The following is a 12,753-nucleotide window of genomic DNA, read 5'->3' as shown; positions in this document are numbered from 1 at the left end:
TGTTGTCTATCTGTGTTGGCCCGGCGATGAGGTGGCGACTTGTCCAGGGTGTACCCCGCCTTCCGCCCGATTGTAGCTGAGATAGGCGCCAGCGACCCCAAAGGGAATAAACGGTAGAAAATGGATGGATGGATGGATCTTCTAATTTCCTCTCATTTCTTCTCATTCCCTGTGGTTACTTGTCAGTTCCTGTCATGAAGGAGGCCAGCGTCTCATACAGGAGCTCTATGGTGATTATTATTATTGATACAATATTATTATTATTATTGACAATAATAATAATATTGATGAGGAATTCTTCGACAAAATGACCAAAGATGAATTATTGAAGAAAGGTTTGCTGTGCTGAGATGTTTCATTTTTCAGGTAAACAAACATTCAAATAAAAGTTCTCACTCTGTGATGCAATCCCTGCACCTTATTAATAATAGTCATTACAATTATGATGCAATCCCTGCACCTCATTAATAATAGTCATTACAATTATGATGCAATCCCTGCACCTCATTAATAATAGTCATTGCAATCATTATGATGCAATCCCTGCACCTCATTAATAATAGTCATTACAATTATGATGCAATCCCTGCACCTCATTAATAATAGTCATTGCAATCATTATGATGCAATCCCTGCACCTCATTAATAATAGTCATTGCAATCATTATGATGCAATCCCTGCACCTCATTAATAATAGTCATTGCAATTATTATGATGCAATCCCTGCACCTCATTAATAATAGTCATTGCAATCATTATGATGCAATCCCTGCACCTCATTAATAATAGTCATTGCAATCATTATGATGCAATCACTGCACCTCATTAATAATAGTCATTACAATTATGATGCAATCCCTGCACCTCATTAATAATAGTCATTGCAATCATTATGATGCAATCCCTGCACCTCATTAATAATAGTCATTGCAATTATTATGATGCAATCACTGCACCTCATAATAGTCATTGCAATCATTATGATGCAATCCCTGCACCTCATTAATAATAGTCATTGCAATCATTATGATGCAATCACTGCACCTCATTAATAATAGTCATTGCAATCATTATGATGCAATCCCTGCACCTCATTAATAATAGTCATTACAATTATGATGCAATCCCTGCACCTCATTAATAATAGTCATTACAATTATGATGCAATCCCTGCACCTCATTAATAATAGTCATTGCAATCATTATGATGCAATCCCTGCACCTCATTAATAATAGTCATTACAATTATGATGCAATCCCTGCACCTCATTAATAATAGTCATTGCAATCATTATGATGCAATCCCTGCACCTCATTAATAATAGTCATTGCAATCATTATGATGCAATCACTGCACCTCATTAATAATAGTCATTACAATTATGATGCAATCCCTGCACCTCATTAATAATAGTCATTGCAATCATTATGATGCAATCCCTGCACCTCATTAATAATAGTCATTGCAATCATTACGATGCAATCCCTGCACCTCATTAATAATAGTCATTGCAATCATTATGATGCAATCCCTGCACCTCATTAATAATAGTCATTGCAATCATTATGATGCAATCACTGCACCTCATTAATAATAGTCATTGCAATCATTATGATGCAATCCCTGCACCTCATTAATAATAGTCAATACAATTATGATGCAATCCCTGCACCTCATTAATAATAGTCATTGCAATCATTATGATGCAATCCCTGCACCTCATTAATAATAGTCATTGCAATCATTATGATGCAATCACTGCACCTCATAATAGTCATTGCAATCATTATGATGCAATCCCTGCACCTCATTAATAATAGTCATTGCAATCATTATGATGCAATCACTGCACCTCATTAATAATAGTCATTGCAATCATTATGATGCAATCCCTGCACCTCATTAATAATAGTCATTACAATTATGATGCAATCCCTGCACCTCATTAATAATAGTCATTACAATTATGATGCAATCACCACCTCATTAATAATAGTCGTTACAATTATGATGCAATCACTGCACCTCATTAATAATAGTCATTACAATTATGATGCAATCACTGCACCTCATTAATAATAGTCATTACAATCATGATGCAATCTGGGCTTCCCTGCTTAGGCTGCTGCCCCCGCAGCCATACCTCGAATAAGCGGAAGAAGATGGATGAATGGATAGATGAATTGGATAACAAAATAAAGTAATTAAAATCATTTTTTAAAAAGTAAAGTAAATTAAATGAAGTACAATAAAACAAAATAAATACAATTAACAACAATTAAAATAAATTAAATTGGATAAGATCAACTAAAATAAAATCATACAAATAAAAAAAGTTGTACTTTATTTCTACATAACTTAAATATTCACCTTTTGGGAATGATTGCTTTTTGCAACTTCATGTCAACATGAAAAGAGTAGAAAACTAAGTTTGCAAATATCATTTTTGATCACTAAATAATTCAATATTCTTCCAGTGAGAGTGTATATTTATATTTGAATATTCATACAGTAAGAGTGTATATTTATATTTGAATATTCATACAGCAAGAGTGCACATTTATATTTGAATATTCATACAGTAAGAGTGTATATTTATATTTGAATATTCATACAGTAAGAGTGTATATTTATATTTGAATATTCTTCCAGTAAGAGTGTATATTTATATTTGAATATTCATACAGCAAGAGTGTATATTTATATTTGAATATTCATACAGTAAGAGTGTATATTTATATTTGAATATTCATACAGCAAGAGTGCACATTTATATTTGAATATTCATACAGTAAGAGTGTATATTTATATTTGAATATTCTTCCAGTAAGAGTGTATATTTATATTTGAATATTCATACAGCAAGAGTGTATATTTATATTTGAATATTCATACAGTAAGAGTGTATATTTATATTTGAATATTCATACAGCAAGAGTGCACATTTATATTTGAATATTCATACAGTAAGAGTGTATATTTATATTTGAATATTCATACAGTAAGAGTGTATATTTATATTTGAATATTCATACAGTAAGAGTGTATATTTATATTTGAATATTCATACAGTAAGAGTGTATATTTATATTTGAATATTCTTCCAGTAAGAGTGTATATTTATATTTGAATATTCATACAGCAAGAGTGTATATTTATATTTGAATATTCATACAGTAAGAGTGTATATTTATATTTGAATATTCATACAGCAAGAGTGCACATTTATATTTGAATATTCATACAGTAAGAGTGTATATTTATATTTGAATATTCATACAGTAAGAGTGTATATTTATATTTGAATATTCATACAGTAAGAGTGTATATTTATATTTGAATATTCATACAGTAAGAGTGTATATTTATATTTGAATATTCATACAGCAAGAGTGCACATTTATATTTGAATATTCATACAGTAAGAGTGTATATTTATATTTGAATATTCATACAGTAAGAGTGTATATTTATATTTGAATATTCATACAGTAAGAGTGTATATTTATATTTGAATATTCATACAGCAAGAGTGTATATTTAGCATCATAACGTCTCATGTGCGCCCAGGAATGTATTTACTGGAATATCTTTAATGGTTTCCCCGGGGGTCAAATGTCTCACACACACACACACACACACACACACGCACACACACACACACACACACACGTACACACACGCACACACACACACACACACACGTACACACACACACACACGCACACACACACACATATGTACACACACACACACACACACACACACGTACACACACACACGCACACACACACACGCACACACACACACACGCACACACACACACACACACACACACACACACACCGCACACACACACACACACGCACACACACACACGCACACACACACACACGCACACACACACACACACACGCACACACACGCACACACACACACACACACACGTATGTACACACATATGTAAAAGGTCAAACATGAAGTGTAAAAAAGTGTGTTTTATTGACATTTAGTGAAAGGTTGAGTAAAAAAAGAATCCCGATGGTGCGTGAAATGTCCAAAGTTGAAATCAAGAAGAAGTTGGTGAAGGTTGAAGGTTGAAAGCAGAAAGATGTGAAGGTTCAAAGTTCTTCAAGGCAACTTTTGCAACTCTGAGAAAGATTATTATGGGATTGTTTCCCTCCTCCTGCAAAGTCAGCTCCTGATTGGCTGCTGGGATGGAGGTGGGCGGGACTTCTTCCTTCTTCTTTGGTAACAAAAGTTTTTTTTTTATCAGTTTTTTTCTTTCATCTTTCAGTCCTTAAAGGGAAAACTTTTCATGCCTCAATTTTGTCTTTTGCTTTGTTGGAAACCTCCGTGCCAGCTGCAAAATAATAAAAACCTGCAAAATGACTTCAATTGGATAAAATAAAATAAAGTCATTCATTTCATTAGAGTACAATATAAAGGATAAGATGACATAAAATAAAGTAATACATTTTTTTTTAATTAAATGTAATAAAGTACAATAAAAATGAATTAAATTGGATAAAATGAAATAAAATAAAGTAAGTTACATTTAATTAAATAAAGTAATGAATTGGTTTAATTTGGATAAGATAAAATAAAGTAATAAAAAAATATCTATCCATCCATTTTCTACCACTTATTCCCTTTTGGGATTGTGGGAACGCAAATTAAACTAAATACAATACAAATGAATAAGATAAAATAAAATAAAGTGATAAAAAAAAAAATCAAATTCTATTAAATAAAGTAATGAACCAGCTGGATAAGATTAAATAAAATAAAGTGATATATTTGTTTACATTTAATCAAATAAAGTAAAATACAAAAATTGGATTGATTGGATTTAAAAAAAAATATATATATATATATATATATATATAGCTACATTAAATTGAATACAATAAAATAAAATAAAATCATTCATCAGATAAAATACGATAAGATGGAATTACTACTGATCTTATTACAATTGTGTTGGTTAAATTTAGCTCATAATGAAGTTGAATGAAATAAAAGGAAATTAAATTCAGGTCAATTCAAATCAGTTGTGGCGTTTATTACTGAGCACTACTAGAATTGTTACATTTTAATACATAATCAAGTTTAGTGAGTTAAGCCTAAAAATAAAATGAAAACAATGTAAATGTAAATTAATTCAATGTAATTAATTGATCTAAATGGATGAAATAGTGGAATTTACCATTGAGCAATATTAAAATTGTGTCGGTTCTATTTTACACATTAATTCATTACATAAATGATATTAAATAAAAACCAAACATTTTTTTCCCTCCCAAAGTTATTGGAAGGAACAATGCATGTTAATATTACTTTCTCCTCATATTGCATTGAAATGTAAACACTTGATATTAAAGAGTACAATTCACAAATGTAGTCTGTCTAAAGATGAAATACATTATTTTTATTACATTTATTTGACTAAATGTGAAGTTGAAAAAATAAACTGCAACTAAATAGCAACATGAATAATGTGGATTAGTTGTAATTATCGTCATTATTAGAGTTGTAATTGTCGTCATTATTAGCGTGAGAGTAATAAACCTGCGAGGGGGCGTGGTCACTCGCTCGGTTTAACCCTCCTCTCTCTCTCTCTCTCTCTCTCTCTCTCTCTTGTCAACGTGTTGAAGTTTAGCGACCAGCGTCTTCTCTTCTTTGCCGGCAAACACGCGGGAAGTTCTCGGAAGCAAGGAAGCAAGGAAGCAAGGAAGCGAGCGTAAGTGCGAGTGAAAGACAGCAAGAAGCTTGTTTGTTTGTCTTGAAAAGTGTGATTGTCGCTGCTAGCTGGCTGGCTAACTAGCTAACTAGCACACAGCTGTTTTGTCTGCTTCTAGAAGACTTTCCTCTTTCAAAAGTCCACTTTGAAACTTGCCAGGTCGCCGAAGAAGAAGTAATGTGGTGTTGCTGTAATGATCAGCAAGCAGCCTAAAAGCGGCTTTAAACAGACACTTTGTCAAAGTGCACCCAGGTCAAAGTTCACCTTTTCTTCAAAGCTGCTGACTCAGCTATAAAACTTACCTGCACACGCGCCATATTCTGCAGCAACCACCTGCAGCTGGAGATATTTCAAGCAGACGTGTGTTTCTTGCAGCAGCCAAATAAAATTGTTAGACTTCATGTCCCTCATTTGTTGTCCAACTTTGCATGGCCTTACAATGACGTCATGCTTAGTCGCCTCAGCACATATTACAGTCAGGCCTGTCAAACTCAGCCATAGTCGCCAACCTTGACACTGCCCATTTCGAGGGGCGTGGTTAAGAGTCAATGATTTCATATATATATACACACACACACATAACACTTATCTACTCATTGTTGAGTTAAGGGTTGAATTGTCCATCCTTGTTCTATTCTCTGTCACTATTTTGCTGACCATATGCATGTGTAGTAGATGGCAGTATTGTCCTGTTTAAGAGTGTCACAACATTGCGGTTTACGACAGACAACTGTTTCACGGTAGACGAAAAGGTGACTGCTGTTGTTGTGTGTTGTTACCGGGCTGGGAGGACATGAATGAAAGTGCCTAACAATAAACCCACATAAGACACCAAGAACTCGCCCTCCATCATTCTACAGTTATAACGTCATTAGGCAGACATGCTATTTATATTGTGGGAAAGCGGACGGGAAAACAGGCTGTCCTCACTCAGGTCCGCGTGGAGCTGGAGGGGGCGTGGCCTCCAGCTCCGCCTGAATTTCAGGGAGAAAATTTGTCCCGGGAGGTTTTTTAGGAGATAGGCTGAATTTCGGGAGTCTCCCGGAAAATCTGGTAGGTTTGGCAAGTATGAATTAATCAGGTTTTACAATTTGGATTGTCATGCTGCTGGGATAGGCTCCAGCACCCCCACCACCCCGAAAGGGACAAGCGGTAGAAAGATGGATGGATGGATTATCAGGATGTTGTAGTCGTAATGATTTGTACAGTCCTTTGAGACATTTGTGATTTGGGGCTATATAAATAAACATTGATTGATTGATGCTAATTTTAGCATGATAACATTGAAAATGTTGGCATACTTCTAAGATGGTGCCAAGTATCCAATGCCATGATTTTTAGGTTTAAACAAATACAATTTGTAAAACTGCTAGCATGAAACGTGAACATGCTAACGTAAAATGCTAACGTTAGCATGCTTACATATGACAAAATATACTTTTAAGATGGTGCCAAGTATCAAATGCCATGATTTTTAGGTTTAAGCAAATAATATTTGCAAAAATGTTAGCTTGATAACATTAGCATGTTTACATGCTAATGTTATCATACTTCTAGGCTGGTGTCAAGTATCTCAAGTAGGGCTGTCAGATTATTTATTTGAATTTGGAATTAAAAAATAAATCATATTTACATTTTGGAATCTGGCTTATTTAGAATGACCCACAGGTGATTACTCGCTTACATCATGCAAATTATCTGAGGAAAAGACCCTAATATTTGTACACAAATGCAATTTTATTGTCAGAATGTCATCCAGGATTGTTTTTTAAATTTGTAAAAATGTTAGCATGCTATTGTTAGCATGATAACATTGAAAATGTTAGCGCACTTTTACGATAGTGCCAAGTATTAAAGGCGGTGGTATTTAGGTTAAAACCAATACGATTGGTAAAAATATCTCGCATAAAATGTTAGCATGCCAAGGTAAAAATTCTAACGTTAGCATGTTAAGGTAAAAATTCTAATGTTAGCATTCTTACGTATAAGTTTTAATACTTCTATGATATTCTGACAATTTATTGTCAGAACGTCATCCAGAAACATTTTTTTTAATTTGTAAAAATGCGAGCATTAAATGTTAGCATACAAGTATTAGCATGTTAACATAGAAAAAGTTAGCATACTTCAAAAATGGTGACAAGTACCATAATCATTAGTTTTTTAAAGAAATATAATTTGCATAAATGCTCGTGTAAACTGTTAGCTAGCTAACGTTAGCATGATAACATGGAAGAAAGTGGCATACTTTTAAGACGGCACCAAGTATCAAAAGCCGTGATTTTTAAGTTTAAAGGAATACAATTTGCAAAAATATTAGCATGCTAATGTAAGCATTAATACATAGAAAGGAGTTAGCATACTTCTAAGTTATCAAAATCCATGATTTGTTACATTTTAATTGTTACATTTATAGCAAAAAGTTCTATTTTGGTTTCATCTGACCACATGACATTCTCCCAATCCTCTGCTGTATCATCCATGTATCCATTTTGGTATAAACTCAACTGGTGGTGTTTGGAGGAAGAAGAATACTGAGTTGCATCCCAAGAACACCATACCTACTGTGAAGCATGGGGGTGGAAACATCATGCTTTGGGGCTGTTTTTCTGCTAAGGGGACAGGACGATTGATCCGTGTTAAGGAAAGAATATCTGTTTATGTATATGTTAATGTATATATATATATATATATATATATATGTATATGTTCCAAAGACATGCACCTGGGGATAGGTTGATTGGCAACACTAAATTGGCCCTAGTGTGTGAATGTGAGTGTGAATGTTGTCTGTCTATCTGTGTTGGCCCTGCGATGAGGTGGCGACTTGTCCAGGGTGTACCCTGCCTTCCGCCCGATTGTAGCTGAGATAGGCGCCAGCGCCCCCCGCAACCCCGAAAGGGAATAAGCGGTAGAAAATGGATGGATGTATATGTTTATGTATATATATATATATATATGTATGTTTGTGTATATGTTTATGTATATGTTTATGTATATATATATATATATATATATATACATATATATATATATATATATGTTTATGTATATGTATATATATATATATGTATATGTATATATATATATATATATATATGTATATGTATATGTTTATGTATATATATATATATATATATATATATGTATGTTTGTGTATATGTTTATGTATATGTTTATGTATATATATATATATATATATTTATATATATATATATATATATATATATATGTTTATGTATATGTATATATATATATATATGTTTATGTATATGTATATATATATATATATGTTTATGTATATGTATATATATATATATATATGTATATGTATATATATATATATATATATGTATATGTATATATATATATATATATATATATATATATATATATATATATATATATATATATATGTATATGTATGAATGTATAATAGTTGCAGTGTGTATATTATTGTGAAGGTGTGTATGAGTAAAAGTGCAGTTCTCTTTCTTCAAATGTTGCCATAAGGTGTAAAATGGCTAAGGTTATACTTTGATGTATGCTGAGTCAGCATGCAGATTTAGAATGTGACCCCCAAACATGTTTTTTTGCATCCTTCCAAGGAGCCATGGCCTTCCTGGGGTGTGTCGTCCAGCGCCTGGCGTCAGCGACACGCCGCCCGCTCGCCGCCCGGCCGTGGCGCATCAGTGGTGTGAACTACAGCTCCGAGCTGAGCAGCGAGAAGAACGTTCCTTATGAGAAGACACTGAAGCAGGACTCTGGCAGTGTGTCTGGGCCCACTAGACCCTTACCCAGGTAAGTGGGCATCATCCCCAGTCTGACCCTGGCAGTGTGTCTGGGCCCACTAGACCCTTACCCAGGTAGGTGGGCATCATCCCCAGTCTGACACTGGCAGTGTGTCTGGGCCCACTAGACCCTTACCCAGGTAGGTGGGCATCATCCCCAGTCTGACCCTGGCAGTGTGTCTGGGCCCACTAGACCCTTACCCAGGTAAGTGGGCATCATCCCCAGTCTGACCCTGGCAGTGTGTCTGGGCCCACTAGACCCTTACCCAGGTAGGTGGGCATCATCTCCAGTCTGACCCTGGCAGTGTGTCTGGGCCCACTAGACCCTTACCCAGGTAGGTGGGCATCATCCCCGGTCTGACCCTGGCAGTGTGTCTGGGCCCACTAGACCCTTACCCAGGTAGGTGGGCATCATCCCCAGTCTGACCCTGGCAGTGTGTCTGGGCCCACTAGACCCTTACCCAGGTAGGTGGGCATCATCCCCAGTCTGACCCTGGCAGTGTGTCGGGGCCCACTAGACCCTTACCCAGGTAGGTGGGCATCATCCCCAGTCTGACCCTGGCAGTGTGTCTGGGCCCACTAGACCCTTACCCAGGTAGGTGGGCATCATCCCCAGTCTGACCCTGGCAGTGTGTCTGGGCCCACTAGACCCTTACCCAGGTAGGTGGGCATCATCCCCAGTCTGACCCTGGCAGTGTGTCTGGGCCCACTAGACCCTTACCCAGGTAGGTGGGCATCATCCCCAGTCTGACCCTGGCAGTGTGTCTGGGCCCACTAGACCCCTGCCCAGGTAGGTGGGCATTATCCCCAGTCTGACCCTGGCAGTGTGTCTGGGCCCACTAGACCCTTACCCAGGTAGGTGGGCATCATCCCCATTCTGACCCTGGCAGTGTGTCTGGGCCCACTAGACCCTTACCCAGGTAGGTGGGCATCATCCCCAGTCTGACCCTGGCAGTGTGTCGGGGCGCACTAGACCCTTACCCAGGTAGGTGGGCATCATCCCCAGTCTGACCCTGGCAGTGTGTCTGGGCCCACTAGACCCTTACCCAGGTAGGTGGGCATCATCCCCAGTCTGACCCTGGCAGTGTGTCTGGGCCCACTAGACCCCTGCCCAGGTAGGTGGGCATCATCCCCAGTCTGACCATGGCAGTGTGTCTGGGCCCACTAGACCCTTACCCAGGTAGGTGGGCATCATCCCCAGTCTGACCCTGGCAGTGTATTGGGGCCCACTAGACCCCTGCCCAGGTAGGTGGGCATCATCCCCATTCTGACCCTGGCAGTGTGTCGGGGCGCACTAGACCCTTACCCAGGTAGGTGGGCATCATCCCCAGTCCGACCCTGGCAGTGTGTCTGGGCCCAAAAGACCCTTACCCAGGTAGGTGGGCATCATCCACAGTCTGACCCTGGCAGTGTGTCTGGGCCCACTAGACCCTTACCCGGGTAGGTGGGCATCATCCCCATTCTGACCCTGGCAGTGTGTCTGGGCCCACTAGACCCTTACCCAGGTAGGTGGGCATCATCCCCAGTCTGACCCTGGCAGTGTGTCGGGGCGCACTAGACCCTTGCCCAGGTAGGTGGGCATCATCCCCAGTCTGACCCTGGCAGTGTGTCTGGGCCCACTAGACCCTTACCCAGGTAGGTGGGCATCATCCCCAGTCTGACCCTGGCAGTGTGTCTGGGCCCACTAGACCCTTACCCAGGTAGGTGGGCATCATCCCCAGTCTGACCCTGGCAGTGTGTCTGGGCCCACTAGACCCTTACCCAGGTAGGTGGGCATCATCCCCAGTCTGACCCTGGCAGTGTGTTGGGGCCCACTAGACCCCTGCCCAGGTAGGTGGGCATCATCCCCATTCTGACCCTGGCAGTGTGTCGGGGCGCACTAGACCCTTACCCAGGTAGGTGGGCATCATCCCCAGTCTGACCCTGGCAGTGTGTCTGGGCCCAAAAGACCCTTACCCAGGTAGGTGGGCATCATCCCCAGTCTGACCCTGGCAGTGTGTCTGGGCCCACTAGACCCTTACCCAGGTAGGTGGGCATCATCCCCAGTCCGACCCTGGCAGTGTGTCTGGGCCCACTAGACCCTTACCCAGGTAGGTGGGCATCATCCCCAGTCTGACCCTGGCAGTGTGTCGGGGCCCACTAGACCCTTACCCAGGTAGGTGGGCATCATCCCCAGTCTGACCCTGGCAGTGTGTCTGGGCCCACTAGACCCTTACCCAGGTAGGTGGGCATCATCCCCAGTCTGACCCTGGCAGTGTGTCGGGGCCCACTAGACCCTTACCCAGGTAGGTGGGCATCATCCCCAGTCTGACCCTGGCAGTGTGTCTGGGCCCACTAGACCCTTACCCAGGTAGGTGGGCATCATCCCCAGTCTGACCCTGGCAGTGTGTCTGGGCCCACTAGACCCTTACCCAGGTAGGTGGGCATCATCCCCAGTCTGACCCTGGCAGTGTGTCTGGGCCCACTAGACCCTTACCCAGGTAGGTGGGCATCATCCCCAGTCTGACCCTGGCAGTGTGTCTGGGCCCACTAGACCCTTACCCAGGTAGGTGGGCATCATCCCCAGTCTGACCCTGGCAGTGTGTCGGGGCCCACTAGACCCTTACCCAGGTAGGTGGGCATCATCCCCATTCTGACCCTGGCAGTGTGTCTGGGCCCACTAGACCCTTACCCAGGTAGGTGGGCATCATCCCCAGTCTGACCCTGGCAGTGTGTCGGGGCCCACTAGACCCTTACCCAGGTAGGTGGGCATCATCCCCAGTCTGACCCTGGCAGTGTGTCTGGGCCCAGTAGACCCTTACCCAGGTAGGTGGGCATCATCCCCAGTCTGACCCTGGCAGTGTGTCTGGGCCCACTAGACCCTTACCCAGGTAGGTGGGCATCATCCCCAGTCCTCCTCAGACCTGCTGAAGACTGCTGTGACCCCCAGGAGTTCCCAGGTGGTGGTGATCGGAGGAGGCAGCCTGGGCTGTCAGACCCTCTACCACCTGGCCAAGATGGGCCTGACCGACGTGGTCCTGCTGGAGAGAGACCGCCTGACCGCCGGGACCACCTGGCACACTGCAGGTACTGCATGCTCGCTACTCGCTGACTAGTATTGCTTAAAACTCTTACAGTTTGTCCTCTCCAGGCATGCTAATATAAACATGCTAATACCTTTATGCTGGCTAACTAGCATTTCTTTAAACTCATGCCACACCTTACACCTATGTTAGCT

The 12,753-nt window shown here is 40.2% G+C and overlaps 1 pseudogene; it reads left to right on the top strand.

The window, feature by feature from the left end:
• The first annotated feature begins 5,611 nt into the window (after positions 1 to 5,611).
• Positions 5,612 to 12,753, top strand: part of LOC133557162 (sarcosine dehydrogenase, mitochondrial-like) — an 11,655-nt pseudogene continuing 4,513 nt past the window's right edge.

This window comes from Nerophis ophidion, linkage group LG08, assembly GCF_033978795.1.
Source record: "Nerophis ophidion isolate RoL-2023_Sa linkage group LG08, RoL_Noph_v1.0, whole genome shotgun sequence".
In the NCBI taxonomy this organism is placed as follows: domain Eukaryota; kingdom Metazoa; phylum Chordata; class Actinopteri; order Syngnathiformes; family Syngnathidae; genus Nerophis; species Nerophis ophidion.
This window is presented reverse-complemented; position numbering and strand designations above follow the sequence as displayed.